The sequence below is a fragment of the Oreochromis aureus genome, linkage group 3 (genome assembly GCF_013358895.1).
Source record: "Oreochromis aureus strain Israel breed Guangdong linkage group 3, ZZ_aureus, whole genome shotgun sequence".
Lineage (NCBI taxonomy): Eukaryota > Metazoa > Chordata > Actinopteri > Cichliformes > Cichlidae > Oreochromis > Oreochromis aureus.
Genome location: NC_052944.1, coordinates 70,791,600 through 70,810,713, shown reverse-complemented (window position 1 = coordinate 70,810,713; position 19,114 = coordinate 70,791,600). Strand labels below are relative to the sequence as shown.

The window sequence follows — 19,114 nt, the reverse complement described above, 5'->3', positions numbered from 1 at the left end:
TAAACAACAGCAGCACGTTCAAGCTTGATCAGCTGTTGTTAGAATTTATTTAATATTAATTTCTAGTATCAGCTGATGTTTGCTGGAGCCACAGCTGTAAAAGCTGCTGGTCATGATATCGGTTTGAAAACATGAAGGTGATACAAATCATACATATATACCAACAAGACAGTGTACATCACTGTCACAACAGCGTTGGTTTTAGTTCAAAGGCTTTATGGTTTTTCCTATAATACCTGGTCGTGCAGTTTTTTTGTCAGTTCAGCCTTATACATTATGTTTAACCCGAGTGACCACCCGGTCAGCTGGTGGGTAACAGGCATTTCCGAAAACATTAGAGCACTTATGCAAATATGTGATGTCTTGATGAATCGAGCAGATATTTGAAGTTTACACAGCACCATTCTCACATGAAAATATCTTAAAAGTTTATTTTGTGACCCAGAAAGATTAATATTTCAAACTCCGCCACTCTGTGTTCCTCCACCACTGCCTCGTTTGAGTTTTGGACGAAATGCATTCTGGGATATTGCATTTCGTCATTTCGAGCTGATTGGAGACCAAAACAGCCAATCAGATATTTTTGCATCCAAGTCTGTGATTGGCTGGTTTTGTGGCACAAATATAACGGTGTACAGAAAGAGTTGAGCATGCACGGGCAGAAATGTAGAGAGATCAAGCAACACATTGCGAGAGGGCCTGCTATTGTGTGTGTGTATGGATAATAGCAAACAGTGAAATACAGTTTTGCACGCAGCAATGAATTTTCTTCACTCAAATTTAGCTTTTCTTCGCTCAAAATAAATTTCTCCTCAAAATGCAACACTTGGACATGCAAATTGTTTTTATGTGCGCTCAATTTTTTTTACGTGTGCTCAGAATAGTGGCACAAAAATAACGCCATATAAGTTTACGTGGTTCAGGTATCTGACCATGATACCTAATTGGCGCCTCCTGGGTGAGATGTTCTGGCCATGTTCCACCAGGAGGCCCCAGGGCAGACCCAGGCCACGCGGGAGAGATTAAATCTCTTGGCTGACCTTGAAACGACAAGCTGGAGGAGGTGGTCGAGTAGAGCTTCTCTCCTAGGCTGCTGCCCCCGTGACCCGACCCCAGAAAAGCCGAAGAAGATGGATGGATGAATTTTGAACTTTCTTTTCCAGATGTGCTGTAATACATGAGTATTGCCCCTAGATGGAAGCAAGCTTTAAATATAAATCAAGGAATTGAGATTTAAAAAGTCTTTAGGTCCGACTGATAGATGAATAGGAAAGTTTCTTTTATTTTATATTTAAATTCACCTCCTGGAATAGTTCACTATTCACTGATAGAGCACTTCCTACTCAAATTTATTCATTTATTTATTTATTTATATAGCACATTTAATAACAACAGGGAGTTGACCAAAGTGCTGTACAAAATAACAATTAAACAATGACATTAACAACAACAACAGGTAAGAAAATTAAAAGAGAATTAGGATAAAAGAATTGGTAACTCTCATACAGTTTCAAAAGCCAAAGTTAAAAAAAAATGTGTTTTAAGATGCGATTTAAAAAGAGTAACAGTTGGGGCCTTTCTAATGTGGAGAGGTAGATCATTCCACATTTTTGGTGCCACAACTGCAAATGCCCGATCTCCTCTATGAACCATCCTAGACTTATGTAAGGTGAGGAGTAGATGATCGCTTGATCGAAGGGCTCTAGAGGGCGTATAACGCTGCAAAAGGTCAGACAAATAGTCTGGTGCCTTAGCGCTTTCTAAGTTATTTATTTAGCACTTTATATGTCAAAAGTAAAATTTTGAATTTAATTCTAAAACGCACTATATACTATACTATCTAAAACGCATTTAAGAATGTGCCTTTAATGTGAAAGGAGCCTAGAAGGAAGTTTGGGCAGAGTTTTAGTACAGCGGTGACTGTGAAGCTGTACTGTTGTAAATATCAGCCTCTGTGTGTGACTGTGTCCCTGTTTTAGAGAGGAAATCCTCAGATGTTGATCCCAGCTGTTATTCAGCTGGTACATGTGGAAACAATCTTCTTCATATTAATTTGGTCAGGATTGGCTTATTATGTAACATTCCCACCGTTTTTTCTTGCTCCACACTCAGACAGCAGTTCACAGCTTGTGCTTACACCTGCTTAAAGTGAATATTAGGTGATCATGTTGCTGGTACACTTCACGATCACGATCAAAATCTAGGTTAGCCACAACCAAATGCAAGCAAGTCAAATTTTCCATCTGACACTTCAGTGAAACCCACAGAACCACATGAGAAAAGCTTTATGAATCCTGCTGAGAGGATCCAGGAAGATCCAGGAAACATAAAAAAGAAGAAAATTATTAAAGTTACTGAGGTCATTAAATAAAACATTGAAACTATTTGTATTTTATTCACAGATAAATTCCACCTTGAAACTTAAATATAACATCTTCTTTATTTAGTTCAAATTATTGAAAAAAAAAGCAAACAAACAAAAATATTTTTGACCGTGTGGATGTCCTCTTGTCTGAGGGACCAGTTAGAGACCAGCAGCTGGATGTCAGTGGTTGGACTGGTGGACTACTTCAGTGAAGAGTAGACAACGTCTGGCTCTGGTTTAAAGTCTGAACACAAACACACACAGTTCAAACAACAGGAAACATGATTACAAACTTTGTAGTTCAATCAAGACCTCCAATCTCCACCTCTCTGCATCACACACAGTCCCAGTGAGCTCTGAGCTACAGTGATGAAGTAGTTTGGTTAGCTTAGCTTAGCATGATGGCAGTAATCAGGGTGAGCAGCTAGCTTGTCTCTGTTTACAGTCAAAGATAAAGAGCAGCTGTACCTGGGCCTCCTTGTTCTGATGGCTGTTTGTCCATAACTGACGTCTTCAGTTCTCACTGTGGAGTCAACTGCAGATGAATCCTCCTCTGTAGAAAAAAACGTATTGAAATTAACTCAGGAGACGATATTTTTGAGCATTAAAAAGACATTAAGTAATAATGTTAACAAGCCGCAGCAGCTGTTCACAGTTTTCTCATCTTAACACCTGCTGTGAAGTATAGGTTTACCACAAACTGGGGGGTTTCTGTAAATAAGGGGATGATGTAACACCACAAATTATTCACCACAGAGCAAAAGACAAACTATCTTTAGCCAAACCACCACACACTGCAGTGGGTCTCATCAGCTTCAGACTACAGTCAAACTAACATGATCAACAGGATGAATGTGTGTCAGCATGTCACAGAAACTACTAATTTATTACCTTTTTATGGGTAGTTTTAGATTTTCAGTATAGAGACTGACATTACTGGATTTAAAATACTGGAGTCAATTAAATATTAAAAAACCAAATGGGTAAATTTAAAGAGAATCTGTAAATAACAACGGAATTATTTCTTGATGTAATTTGTCATTAAATTTGAATAAATTGATGGTCTATGTTGAGAGTTTATTGAAATGCTTTTCCAGATGATGTCGCCATGTTCCTTCCTGTGTTTAAAATGAACAGCTCTGTGTTGAAACACCTGCAGCTGAAGCGTTTTCTTTCTATCAGAAACAGGATGCTGGACGACTGCAGAGCTGTTAGCTTCAGTTAACCACAGACCACAAACACACAGTCCAGCTCACAGTGAACAACACTCAGTAAGTACAGAGTTGAAGACACATGACTAAAGGAAACACATGTGAAACTAAAGTGCAAACTTAAATATTGCTATTTCATGTTTTGATTAGACCAAGTCAGGAAAATGTTTTAGTGTTATAACAGTCCACATTTCTGATCATTCCTCACATGATCGATAATGTCCTCATAATCCATCTTATTGGATTTACATTTAGCCTCATGAAGACTGTTCTGATTCTACCTTCACACTAAACTTTGTCTGAGGCATTTGAAGAGGAAAACTATGTCCAAACTACAGTGTAGGGACTAAAGCGTTATTAAGTAACGCGTTACAGTAACTACGTTATTATTGTGGTAACGAGCACGGTAACTAGTTATTATGCCAAAACCAGGAACGCGTTAATCATTACTGGGATTTAGATAGGCTCGTTATTCGTTACTTCGTGTGGTGGCTATCGCAGAGCTTCCACAGATTCAGTAACATTAGCAAGTGGTGGAGGCCAGCAGGTGGATGAGGGAAAGGGGAGGCAAGAGGAGAGACCCGAGGCGGCCGCCGGTCCGAGTGTGAACTGAACTTTAGGTTAGAAGTTATGACCTGCAGTCTATCTGGGTCAGATATAAACCAAGTTTAGGTGGATTTTATTTTCGTTATGCTGACTTTTTCCTACTGCGTGCTAGCTAGCATGACGGAGTTTCTATACAGCTGGGTGGGTGCTATGTTACTGATGTTGAACTTTATTTTGTTCATAAGGGTAGTTAGTAGAGTTGCCAACCGTCCCGTAAAAAACAGAATCGTTTCGTATTCAGAGAAAATATTACGCGTTTCGTATTGAGGTGAAAAGGAACACAGTTTGTCCCGGACTTCAGCTACAATGAAAAAGACACAAAGCTGAAGCTGCACAGCTGCCTCTTCTTCTCTCATTCTCTCCCCTCTCTCTCCTGTTTCTACTTCAATCATGAAACTGATCAATGATCAGCTGATCGTCTTTCTTGTTTATTTATCGCCCACTTTCAGCCAGAAAGAAGAAACCAGCGGATGTCGCGCTTCATTTCATCTTACCCACAGTTTCCAGTTTTGATAACACTGAATCAGGAAAATGTCCGTTTACTTTCCTAGAATCTACATTTACTATACATCACTATATACTTCTGATCATCCCTCACATGCTCTATAGTAAAATCATATAATTAAAGTCAAGATCAGGCTTCAAAAACTTACATCTGATTCTGCCCTCATATTAAATTCAGTTTAAGATACACGAAGAAGAAAATGACAAAGAAAACATCTTCATAATAAAGACTGTCACATTTTGTTGTATGGCCTCACTTCCAAACTGGGAAACTGCACTGAAGTCCTTCTAGAAGCAACTCTCTCTCACTCACTATGTTTTTGGAAATCACGTCCCTCATCTGTGTGAAGTAGTGTGTTACACAGCTTCCATTGAGATTTATTTATTTAGTGGCAATTCAACAGTAAGTTAAATATAATTTCTGCTGAAATTATATTTATGGCAGATCAAACTGAAGTAAAGAGATACAAATCTCAAAAATAAGCAGATGCAGTTCCTCTAATGTCCTCTTGAAGCATCAATAGTGAGTCAGCCCCCAAAGACTAACAGATTTAGCTCGCTTTAGTGATAAAAAAACAAACAAAACACAAACAAATATCTTTACTACATTAAAAATGGCTTGAAGGAAATATGTAAACTCAAATATTACCTCTGCTTCATCAGATTGGCTGTTGTTGTTATCTTGACAGTGTTGTACATGACATGAGTGATGATGTCATCTTCTCCAACTTCTTCTTGATCTGCTGAAATGATACAAAATGAACAACAATATAAATTAAATATCTAAACAGAAATTAAATTTAATAAAAGTTGTTACTGTGATCATAATGAATGTGAACTTTATTCTACTAAACAAACTCAAACATGAAAGATCAGGAAGTCTGAGTCTCACCTTCAGGTTTCCTGTGAACACATCGTCTCACCAGCAGAACCAGTAACACCAGTAGAACCACAACACAGATTGATGACAACACAAGAATTACAGGATGAAAGCGTGATGGAGAAAGATTGATGGAGGTTGAGCTAGGAGCAGAGGATGTACGTGGAGGTGTGGTGGTGTGTTTGTCTAAAATAAAGCAAACACAGTCATTAAGTTGTCGTCACATTGTGAATGTTGAAAGCTGCAGAAACACAGACAGGTGAGTGTGTCACCTGTGACAGTGATCCAGCTGGATGGAGACTCTCCATGACCGCTGATGTCACACTTGTAGAGGCCTTCATCAGACCTGGAAACATGCTGGATGGTCATGTGACCTGTAGGCGGCTTCCTGATGAGGGAGCCATCTTTATAGAAAGCAGCTGGGAGGTTGGAGGGAGTGGTCTTTGTTTTACAGAGCAGAGTGACATCATCTCCCTCCATCACAGGGAGGACAGGACTCTGCAGGATCACTGATCCACCTCAACACAGAGACAAACTACAGCATTTCATCCATTTACACACAGCTTCATCAACACTAACTCCACACACTCAGCTTACCAGTGACTGTCAGGTTAACCATGTTACTGATGGAACCCTCTCTGGACTCACACCAGTAAACTCCAGTGTCTCGTTCGACAATATAGCTCATGTCACAGGAAGAGTTAACTGATGTTCCCCACCCATCTCCACACTGAGTCCTCTGTTGTTTGCTTGTGTTTCTCCTCAGAGTCCATCCAGCAGAGCTGTCGTCCTCCTCACAGCTCAGAGACACAAAATCTCCTTTAAAGAACTGAGAGCTGCTGGGACTCACAGTCAGACGAGCTGTGAGGGTTACAATGAAAAACGGATGATCTGTTAGACTTTACATTCTGAAACATGAACCCAATCAGGTCATATCAGTGAGCATTTATCAGGTTCAAACTGTGACAGAAGAAGGTTACTGACCTTGGTTTGTTGTGCAGCTCAGCAGTGAGATCAGAACTAAAGAGAAATGACACTCAGGTTGATTTGAGGTGAAGATAAAGAACAACTCCACACAAACAGCTGACAAACTCGTTTCTCTGTGATTTATCTGCTCATTTTCAGTTTCATTGCAACAACAGGGTTGGGCAATGGTTAGCACTGCTTCTTCCTGACAACAATAAAATCTTTGATCTTTGATTTGGCTTCCTCACACCATTATTCTGAGCAGGCCATACATGTGAAATACATAAAGCTCTTTAAGTGTATAGGATTAAAATAAATGTTTTATGTTTGGTAAAAAGTTGGACTCACAGTCGAAAACACTTTAAGTAAGACCACAAACACTTTATAAGTATCTGTAAGTTTAACATTACACCTAAAAACAACAGATTGAAAATCTCATCTCTATCTTCTTAATAACTTGTCCAACTTGGGGTTGTGTCATATGCTGGCTGTGTAAAGCAGGCAGGAGAGGACCAAAACGCAGACTCACAGAGGCAAAAATAAACTCAAAACTCAGCTTTTTTTGCTGGACACTAAGACAAACTCACAACATGACCCGGGGACAGGCAAGGGGACAAAATACCAACATCACTTCTCATAAAAACAAACACAGAGGGAGAAGCACAGAGGTCAAAGATCATACATATGGAGCCTAAATGTACAAAAAGATAACATAGAATAAACTCAGGATTATCAGATGAAACTTAAATAACAAAACCATAATACAAAATGACATCAACACACGAAACTCAAAATACCAGATCAAAATGACCAGAACCATGATAGGTTGAGGAAGAGCTGGAGATTATTACAGCTGTCATACTACAGGTCATCCATCACAGTCGGTCATTCACACCTACAGCCAATTCAGAAACACTGGTTAACCAAACTTGTCTTTGGAGTGTGGGACAAAACCTACACAGACACTAACCACTGCACCTCTGTGACACCTGTATCATTTACAAATATTTGAATTCTGTTTTTATTAACAAATTTCACCAGGAATTTTACGCTATAATTGTAACTGACACAATTTGGTCTGTTCTTCCTCATTCATTCTCCCCAATCATATTGACTGTTTAAACTCATGTGTCCACTGTGCAGCTGTGCTGATATAATGAGTGAATGATTTGATCTTTTCACTGCCTGCTGTGTTTCCTCGACTCCTGAGCAAAGATAAAGAGTCAGTTCAGACCTGCAGTTGGTCCTCGTGGTGTTTTGAACTTGAATTCAGCCTGATTTGTTTTTCATGTCTTCTCCTCCATCATCAGTTATCAGGAGAGCAGACAGTCAAAGTACAAGAATTCAAACAAACACAGAGATTCTACTTACAGAGCAGACACAGCACAGATGTTTCCTTCATCGTCCTTCTCACTCATTTCAGCTTTTTTTCATTTCTCTTACTGACACCAAGTAAAGCCCGCCCTCTTCCTCTGAGCACCAGCTTTTCTATTGGTTCGAATCATAGTGATGGTGGAAGGACTGACTATTCTTCATGGAAAGATACAACTTATACAGTTATCCAAAACAAATTTAACTATTAACAAACTTCTTTTTATTTTTAATTTTTATTTTTTTGTTCTTTTTGGAAGCCAGCAACGTGTTGATAAAATCTTTATATTGAAAGCTAAGAATGAGGAACCAAACCACTGATGCAGTAATGTGCTACATGTTATACCAAGGCTGCTGTCTGAGTGCTCATAATGGTTTCAATCATATCCTCTGACATCAGGGCCAAAGGAAGGATGTTCCTACCTGAACCTAAAGAGTAGTTATCAGTGGCTAAACCTAATCAAGTGGCTTTAGATCCAATCTTTGTCCACAACCAAAAATGGAAAGATTAAAGGATGCATGTGTTTGATGAACTGCAGTGGCTCTGTTCTTTCACTGTAATCACCTGTAAAAGAAGAGAGTCACCCCCTACTGGCCATTAAATAAATGCAGGTTTAACATTAGCTTTAGCTTCTCCTTTCAAGCCCATGTGTTTCATCCGTCTATGCTCTATGGTTGCAGCTCTACACATTTATAGACATTTTTCAAAAATGGTTTAAAATATAGTTTGTTTTTTTTACTGTACAGGTTTTATTAACAAGAAGAAGAAGAAGACTTATGTTACACACTCGCACAGACGCACAAACAACGAGCGCTCCCGTCCATTATCCTTGCTAATGTGCGGTCTCTCCGCTCCAAGCTGGACGAGCTGCAAGCCTGCGTCAGCCACCTGCATGAGTACAGAACTGCCTCCGTTCTGGCATTCACGGAATCGTGGTTAAACAACAGCAACGACGACAGCGCTCTGCACATTGATGGCTTTTCACCACCTCTTCGTCTGGACAGAGACCGCGAACGTACCGGGAAGCAACATGGCGGCGGCGTGTGTCTGTATGTAAACAACAGCTGGTGCTCTACAGTCACTGTGAGGGAGAAGCTGTGCACTACAGACATCGAGCTCCTGGCTGTTTCCCTGCGCCCCTATTACCTCCCAAAAGAATTCCAACAACTTTTCATCATCCTGGTTTACATCCACCCCAGAGCTGATGCAGCCAGAGGGTACATCACCAACACTCTGTTCAAACTGGAGCAATTATCACCAGACTCTCCCAAGTTCATCCTGGGTGATTTCAACCACTGTTCCCCTGACAAGTCGCTCAAAGGATACCAACAGTATGTTTCATGCAGCACACGTCAGGGGAAGACTCTGGATAAATGCTATGGCTCTGTACCAGATGCATTTAAAGCCCTCCCCCTCCCCCCTCTCGGCTCAGCAGACCACTACACCATCCTGCTGGCCCCTGCTTACACCCCAGTCACCAAGAGGATTAAAAAGGCCACCAAAAACTTCAAGCAGTGGACAGAAGAAAGTATCCTCACCCTACAAGGATGTTTCGAAGCCACTGACTGGGACAGCCTTCTTTCTCCCTCTGATGACACTGACAAACAAGTCAACACAATGACATCATACATCTCCTTCTGTGTCGACAACATTATCCCCTCAAAAACAGTCTCCATCTACCCCAACAACAAACCCTGGATCACCAAAGAGCTCAAGGAAATCCTTAATGTAAAAAAGAGGATTTTCTTCACCGGCTCTGCACTGGATAAAAAGGAGGTCAACAGGGAGGTCAAGAGGGCCATAAAAACTGCTAAACTGGAGTATAAAAACACAGTTGAAAAAAATTCACCACAGGGGACCTCTGCTCAGCCTGGCAGGCCCTCAAAACCATGGCCTCCGTGAATACTGCTGTCACCACCCCCAGAACCATCCAGGTGGAGGGCAGCAACCCCTCCTCCCTCCCTGATGATCTCAACGCTTTCTACACCAGGTTTGAGACGGATAACATCACCCATCTTGAGGAGTCCAGATCCTCACTCAAACCTGGCAGCTCTGCACTCACCTTCAGCACTGAGGACATGGTGAGCACCCTCAGGAGGACCAGGGAGAGGAGCTCACCTGGCCCTGACAACATCAGCAGTTGAGTTCTGAGGCACTGTGCAGGGGCAACTAGGTGTGTTCTGGACTCTATTTCAACACTCAATTGACAGTCACACACTCCCAGCTGTGGAAACACTCCACAGTCATCCACATCCCCAAAAGAAACAACCCAAAGTCTCTGAATGATCTTCGTCCTGTGGCCCTCACCTCCCTGGTGATGAAGACCATGGAGAAGATCATAAAACAACACATTGTAAGATCAACTGACCCCCTGATGGACCCACTCCAGTTTGCTTACCGTGCACGCAGAGGTGTTAATGATGCAAAAATCTTCATCTTGGACTCCATCCACAAACATCTGGAGCTCCCTGACTCCTCCGCCAGACTTCTGTTTGCTGATTTCTCATCAGCATTCAACACTCTGCAGCCTCATATCCTGGCCACTAAACGTTCCTCCCGATTTCACCTGGATAATCAGCTAATCCTGTGGATATTGGACTTTTTGACCAACAAGACTCAGAAAGTTCGGGTGAACAACTCTCTTTCTGGTCTCCGTTCCACTACCACGGGCTCCCGCCAGGGCTGTGTTCTCTCCCCCCTGCTCTTCATCCTCTACACCGATGACTGCAGATCCACACAGTCCAACTTTCACCTGGTTAAATATGCTGACGACGCAGTTCTCCTGTCACTGCTGTCAGGCCCCTCACAACACCACAGGTCCGCTCTGCAGGAGTTTGTAGAGTGGTGTGACAGCTCCAAACTTGAACTGAACGTGAGCAAAACCAAAGAGATGGTGATGACCTTCTCCAGTAGGCAGAGGGATCTGGCTGCTTCAGTCACCACCACCATCCACGGGAAGCCAGTGGAGGTAGATGAGGAGTACAAATACCTGGGAACCATCTTTGACAACCTCCTGAAATTCTCAGCCAAGACAGAGGAGATTCTCAGTCAGTTTCACTGACTAAACCTCACTAAGAAATTTTTGGTGATAAAAAGATGAGCTGAAAACTCTACAATAACACAACAGAAACCACAACAATCTCACAACACTCAGTTGAAGTGGGAAGGAAGAACTGCCTTTTAAAAGGAAGAAACCTCTTTCAGAACCAAGCTCAAAGTTTTGACCAGTTGGGGGAGAGAGAATGTTTTCTGAACATAAATTGTTAGCATGGAGCTTTGTGGTGTTTTCTGACTGGTTACTGTAAAAGCTGCTCCTTAGAAGCACCACAGTTTTCTTTTTCTTAGAGTCTTGTTGTTCCATCTCAACTGCTAGTTCATTGTGGGGGTTAATTTGCTGCTTTGAGAGCTTTGAGGTCCGGTTCTCTTGGTCGCTTTGCAGAGTTTGGCTTTGATTTGTTAAATCCTTTTTTTCCGCCTTCAGTGACTTGACAAGAGCAGCTGTAACTGCACTGTATCAGATCGCAATGCACTACAGCGGATAGTGAGAACAGCTGAGAAGATCACTGGAGAATGTCTTCCCTCCATCACAGACACCTATTGCGCCTGGTGCATCTGCAAAGCCCCCAGCATTGTGGAGGACCCCACGCACCCATCACACACTCTTCACACTGCTGCCTTATTGCAAGAGGTACCGGAGCATTCAGGCCCTCACTGCCAGACTGTGAAACAGTTTTGCACTTTATATAGCGCTGTGTTGATTGTCTGTTAAATGTCATATGTAGCACCATGGTTATGGAGTAACATTGTCTGGCCTCACTGTGTACTGTACCACAGCACATGGCTAAAATGACAATAAAGCTACACGATTTGACTTGACTTATAATTTGCCTTAACCCTAGAACACTATCGCTGGGTGATTTTCACCCGAGCATTTACATGATTTACATGATTTCTCTCTCCTGCAGCTGTTAGTGTGTCGAGGAGATTGTGCCTTCACCAGGGAAGTCTCAAATGTCCCAGGAATGGGTGGACCAAAGACCAGCTTTCCAGCGTCATTTTTTTTTTTTTTTTTTTTTTTTAGGAATTTTTGTTCTTGAATTCCAGATTTTTCTGTAATTTTGGAGCATTATGTTAGCATCCCCCCATGACACTTTTTTTCATTTTGTTAGACATGGCACAGTTGAAAGTAAAAGCTGACCACTCTGATTTGTCATGTGTTTGATATATTTTGATGACAAGTACTTTTTGTTGGTCATATTATATTGGGTAAAAATCACCCGGCATTAGTGATTGTGTTACTATTTATAGTGATAGTGTTCTAGGGTTAAAAGCTTTTAAACATGTGTATATGGCCACTAGAGGGAGATGTTGGACTTTAAACGCTAACATGATGCTTGAAAGATCTGTTTAAAAAGGAAACTTGCTGAGCATTCATAACTAATGAGGAAGACAGTTCAAATACAGTGACTGTATTTTATTCATTTTTGGATGAATATTCTTGTGTGTTCGCAGAGGTCATGGAACTAACTGTGAGTTTATGGTGTTTGATCAGGCTGTGATACTTCTAATATAACCTGTAGAAAAACGTATTCACTAAGCACAGTCAGGAGTTAAAAGTAGTGTCTGCTCACAGTCTGGACTCTGCTGATGAACACACGCTAATGTGACGCAATTGAATGTCAGCAACTCATGCATCAAATAACTCACAGTGGTCCATCATCCATCAATAACAACATGACGTAATGTACCATGAGTGCATTGTTCCAGATGCTTAACTTGATGGAAAGTCTCTCCTGCTTTGTGCACAGTGCTAGTGGTGGCTTCATTTCTCTGAGTGCCTTTTACACATACCAGCTTGTGGCATGATCCAGACACTTTAAATATGCTTAAAAATGTTGTTTAGCCTGTAAAGACCCACTATAGGCTTATTATTCATACAGGGTTACCTGTTACAGTACTGCTTTTTCATTATTATGTTATGATCGTTTAAATAATAAGAAAATAGCAAAGTGAGGTTTTTTTTAGATAAACAAAATACACCTCTTTTCTATCTTTTAGTGCTGCAGTTTATTGTCTGGATGAAAACAATACATGCTGGTTGGGCAGAAAGCTTTAGAAAAAGGATCTCAAACACAGCACACAACAAATAGCAGCAAGCACATTAACACAACATATAAGCTTTTAAATGTTTTTATAACAGTCTAAATACGGCAATAGTGCTAATGCAGTATATTTAATGTTGTAATTATATAGATATTTATACAAAATCACTGTAGGCAGTGCTGTCATAATAACTCTGCTCATGGCGTTGAATCTGTCATGACCTGGAAATGTTTCAACACTGAGAACGGAATTTATCCACCGTCTCTGAGAGGTGGCCGACCCAGCAACTACAGTACATGGATATAATACATGGATAAGTGATAATAGTTTTGATAGCAAGTGAAATGACATATTACGTAAACCGTTGGAAAACAAACATATTAATAAAGACTGACAGAATAGAATAGAAATAGTAACAGATACAATATTAAGCCTTAGTCATTAATAGAAAAATCTAATATAAAAGATAAAAAAAAGATACATAATATGTGAACAGCTCTTGAAATGAAATAACAAACTGCAGAGTTTAGTTCATGGAAGGAAAAGTTAAATCATCATCAATTAGAAATACCAGACTCTGCTGGTATATGAAACTTATATAGCTCTTTGCGTTTATAACACTGTAATAACACTGTATGATGAGCTAGATGTCATTTAGTGTTATACCATCAATGAATCGAACACTATTAAACAGATGATTGAATATCTATAATCTAAAAGGCCTCTTCTACGGTGTTTATACTGTTGGTTCAGTGAGTGTCTGTAGTTATACTGTAACGTCTGATCTCTACATGAGGATCAGTTTGTGCCGTCCAAACCTCACACAACATGTTTGATCTTACAAACAGCTGCTGTTTTATAATTAGTATTACTTTTTACATACAGTACACAGAAGCAAAATTACTGAGATTATATAAAACAGATCCATGAAAATACTGAAGACGAACAAACACTGTAGTTCACAGAACAGAGAAACACTAACACAGTCTGAACAGGTTTGATGATAATCACAGAAATGTGATGTAAGTGGTGCAGATTTCTGCTCTCTGCTGTGTTCTTGGCAAACAGGTTTTGTTATTCTGTGGAAACTTCAGGAGGTGATGGTCTCACTCTGGTGGGAGTGGGTTTGATTTGTTGTGATGGGTTTTGACTGTTTGTTCTTTTAAAGGTGGGTCCAAAAGGTGCTTTATTTAACATGTGTCTTTGGATATTTCAGCGTGTTCACATGTGCATGATTTTTGTGTTACTGTTTTAGTTGTAGTTAGTGTTTTCAAAACTCTTAAGTTTCTTCCACTTATTGCTTTGAAACATCAAGACCAGCTCATCGTGCTTGATGTGGACATCAGTTCATTTTCACGTTTTCTTGTTCACAATTCACTCTATGTGTAAAAGCCTTTAGTAATATCATGACTCAATTTGTTTGCAGTGTGTAGATTGATTGCAGAGCTTGAAAAGATCTGCTGTGGTCATTTGCAATGGATTGAAATGTTTGTTTTAGCTTCACAGTGCATTTTTCTGTAAATCAGTAATGCAACATGTGACCGTACTAAATTCACTAATTACATTATTTGTTGTGACTACAAGGGGTTATTAATCTGCACACATGTTGGACAGACAGAAGAGAACAAAAAAATTCATATGTTATTTTTGTTATGAGAACCTGTGCTACACTCAGCTGATTTCATCTTATCCTCATTTTATCCTCAGGTTTATATTTTTAACTGATCACTTTTAGACAATGAGTTCCAGGTCATTTTGCAGAGTAATGCAAAACAGATGTAACAAATTACTTTCTTCGGTATGAAATCAAGGAAAGATGATGACTAATGTGCAGTATATTACTTTTTTGAGTGTCCCAATACTGATTACAGGATATTAGCCAAGACTAAGGTTAGGGCTGGTAGGGGAATGAATGGTGAAGTAAATATGTCTGCTGCTGTTTGTCTCTGGTTATTCTTATTTTACAGTTGTAATGTTAATTGTGAACATGTTTGATTGATGTTTAGCATCATACATTTTTGCCTATTGTTTCTTTGTTTCTATTTCTCCAACAACACAGAAAACATCACTAGATCAGTCTGATGTTTCAAACAGCTGCTGATCAACAGCAGGCCTGTGTGAGACATGACTCTGTGTCTTTTTATGTTTTCTGTAGATCAAAAAACCAACAACAGCAACAAGAAGCACAGCAGAAACACTCAGAGCAACTATCAGTCCAACAGGTCCATCCCCTGTGTGTCTTCCTGTCTGACCTGCAGGTGAGAAACGGGTGTGAGGTGTCAGCTCTACAAAGTCTCATCAACAACATCTTTAGAAACAAACATCAACAACCAGGAAGCAGCTTCACCTCTGATCACACACACACTCAACTCTGCTCACTCACCTGGAGGATCAACAACACTCAGGTAGATGATGCTGATGGGTTTCAAACTGGGTCTCTTGTTTTGTTCTCTCTGGGCAACTTGACACTCGTATGTTCCAGTATCATTAGTCGTCACATTCTCCAGAATCAAAGACACGTCTCCATCCTTCATCTGTCTGTCCTGCAGATCCACCCGGTTCTTAAAAGATGGATGCTGCTCATCTGGGACAAATTGCTGATCCCGGTACATCAAGACATACTGTCCATTCGGGTCACGTCTGCTCCACTTCACCACTATGATGGGTTTGTTATTGTTTGCAGCTCGACATGACAGAGTGACGTCCTGTCCAGACTCAGCTGTGATAATCTTCTGGTCTGAAAGAGAAAACAAAGAGCAGAGAGGCAGGAGTGATTCTAGGTTCAGACTCTTAGAAAAAGAACAATTTCATGGATACAGTCTCTTTAAAAGAGCTGCTGTAACAGGCTGCCGCACATGGGGGGCGCTGGAAGTAATCAAATTAGTGATTCAAATTAGTAATTACACTTTATAATTGCAAAGGTTGTCAATTCTTCACATTTCCTTAAGCCGTATTTCAACTGGGTCCATTACCGTGTTGCCTAAAGCAAGTCATTAAATTGGATGACCAACTGTAGTGTCTCTGATAATGACAGAAAATAATACTAAAAGCCATTTGTAGTTCCACTATTTGTATAGTTATTTTAAGTGGTGCTTGAGCACCTCCAAAAAGAGTCAAAACTTGCCTATACAGAACAGTTAAAGGTTTCAGATTATGATTGTTCACTTCTACAGCAGCCAATCAGAGTGGACCACACACACACACACACACACACACACACACACACACACACACACACACACACACACACACACACACAGAGGCAATTGCAATGTTCAATATTGTTTAAAAGAAATAATATGTATGAAAGACTATGAAATGCTGTGTTACAGATGTCATGTTTCCCAGATGTAATATACAAGAATAAGCAAAATATTAAATACATTATAAATTGTTACATGATGATTGCTGTAGAATGTAACTGTCATTTCTTGTCAGCTGACACGTGACGAGACAAAGACAGACAGAACATGAAAAACGGAGAAACATGCAAAGCAAACAAGAACCAATAAATGAGAATTTAAGTAACAGAATTCAGGCTCTAAAAACCTAAACATTAGAATCTCAGAATTCCCAAAGAATGAATAACAACAATCCAAACAAGCTTGTATCCAAAGAAGTTACCATAATCATGAAACTTTTATCATAGGTAGCGATCGTGGTAGCTCTACATATGGAAGATAATAGAGAAAATGGAGAAGGGAGAAAATAACTCATAGATCAATAGCAATGTAAACATGTACAGAATTACCTGCGAGAACAGCTATCAGGATGATGGAAAACAACAACGTGGTGCAAAGTGTTGCATCAGCCATTTCTCCGTTATCTGCTGAACTTTCCTTCACTTGTTTTAAATGTCCGAGGATTTTGGTATTTTCAATAAGTTACAGATAACCCAAGTTAAAACCCGATGAGATTATTTTAATTTTAAAGTTTAAATGCAAGTTTTAATAAAACTCACTGACTACGAGAGCTGACAGACATCCTAGGAAAAAGAGTGATTTGTGATGTGCTGTGATTTGTTGAGACGCTGAGGAGGAGTTGCATATTTACGAGTTGCTTCCGGGATGTAAGTATTTTAAACAGATTTTAAACAGAATCTTTTCTGTTTAAAATCTATTAAATGAATGATTTGTAGGACTTTATTCCTTGTTTTAGAGGCTGGACTGTAGGGTAAAAAATAATTACATGGCCAATAAGAAAGGTGACGTATAAAGCAGGCCTGAGTGTTTCACAGGTTCTGTTCTTAAATAATGTCCACAGAACAACACAAACATGTCATGAACTGGCTGTGTGGCAGGCAGGAAATAGGACCCAAATGCAAACTCACGGGAAAACAGGACTGAACTCAAAATACAGCTTTATTGCTGACAAAAGATGACTAAAGATAACAGCGACACAAAATAACATGAAACTAAACTGGGAAGTACTAAGGACCGGACTTACGAGGAAACACACGGAGGGGCACACAGTCATGAGGGAGAACGCGACACTGACACAGAGAAAAACAGGGCTTAAATACACTGGGAAATAACGAGGGGAATGAGACACATAAGGGGAGCACAGCTGGGAGAAATCAGAAGTGACGAGACGAGGGAGCAAAGTAGGAAACACTCACATGAGACATGGACCTTCAAAGTAAAAGAGGAAGTAGCACAGACACGAACTAGACTAGGGGAGACAGAGCAACTAAGAAACACAGAGAACAACAACAAAGAGACAAAGAGGGCAGCTATTAAATACTCAGAGAACTAAAGAGAATACAAGAAAGCCAAACTAAGACACTGGACTAAAGAATAAGCTGGGGGAACAAAGGGAACTAAGATCATAATACAAAAACTCAGACACAAGAAACTAAAAACACTGGGTCACCGACCCAGGACCGTGACAAAACATAACCAAACTCATCCATCTAACTGAAGGTTCAAACCTAGTTCAACATTTCTACCATGTATGCAGATTAATACCATTTAATGCTTTAAACACAAACAGTGTCACTTTATCCTGGATTCTGTAACGCACAGTGAGACAGTGCAAGGCTGCTCTGATCTCTCTTTTTTGTCCCAGTCAGTAATCTGGCATTTGGCTAATGACTGTAGTATGCAGTGCATTGCAGGGGTCCAGTTTACATGTGAAAAGGCATGCATAACCCTTACCAAGAACATTGTTCTAAAGGCTGAAAGACATCACTGTTGTTCTGCAGGCGTCTCTGAAGCCATCAAGCACTCTTCTGATCATCAGGAAGGAAAAAATATCCACAAAGAAAAAACAGTGTAAGGTCAGTATACACCTGTTAGCTTTTTTAGGTATTAAGAGAAAACTCATATTTTGTTCCAGTCAAGCAAAACAATCAATAAAAAGGTAAAAAGTTCATAAATTAAAAATTAAAAAATAAAACATCAGTTTCAAATCTACTGGTAAAGTGGTCTTTACCACATTACCTTACACCCACAAATGTACCTGTACTTCCCTGTCAACCTGTTTTAATGACATGAAGCTGTGTGACATCAAAACCAGTTTTCATGGTTGTTCCACCTGTTTGGCTCTGAGCAAGTTTGACAAATGTTTCAAAGAAAGATTCATTTGATGCCAAATAAAAGAAGTGAACACAAAGACCTGACAGAGTGCAGCAGCTGCTGACTGCAAACATTATTAATGCTCTTTTTTTATTATTGAAGCTCTCAGACACTCAGCAGTGAAAGCATAAACCTGTTTCTACTGCTACTGCTTAGTCCACTACGTCCAGTGGGCTTAAAGCAGATTTCAAAGAGTTATCACAGGAGTGGGGCCGTGGTCTCTGCTGCTGTAAATAACACATTATGATTAAGGCTTTATTAGAGCTGAGTGTTACTTCTTAGCCAAAAAACTATAACCTTTGTTAAAACTCATCTTTGTATATTTTTTTTGGATTAACCTCAATTTGAGACTTCTTGATTTTTCTCCTGATAAATGAAACCTAATAAATGTAAAAGGTCGTGCTTTCTTTTGAACATGACTACAAATGAATACTTACAAGCACAAACATGCACAAGCAAGATGTTAGACTGACACATAACGGTCAGAGGATCCTGGGATTTCACCCAACAGCCTGAGTTAGTTAAACACAC

The 19,114-nt window shown here is 40.0% G+C and overlaps 2 long non-coding RNA genes across 2 annotated transcripts; both read right to left on the bottom strand.

The window, feature by feature from the left end:
• Positions 1–1,389: 1,389 nt before the first annotated feature.
• On the bottom strand, positions 1,390–5,879 carry LOC120438984. The gene is made up of 5 exons (XR_005612304.1): positions 5,839–5,879; positions 5,579–5,752; positions 5,336–5,429; positions 2,834–2,918; positions 1,390–2,609 (listed from the first exon to the last, which is right to left on the bottom strand). It is a non-coding gene; the product is annotated as an uncharacterized LOC120438984 (long non-coding RNA).
• A 7,077-nt stretch (positions 5,880–12,956) lies between these two features.
• On the bottom strand, positions 12,957–18,471 carry LOC120437467. The gene is made up of 3 exons (XR_005611152.1): positions 18,164–18,471; positions 15,391–15,744; positions 12,957–15,259 (listed from the first exon to the last, which is right to left on the bottom strand). It is a non-coding gene; the product is annotated as an uncharacterized LOC120437467 (long non-coding RNA).
• Between the last annotated feature and the right edge of the window lie 643 nt (positions 18,472–19,114).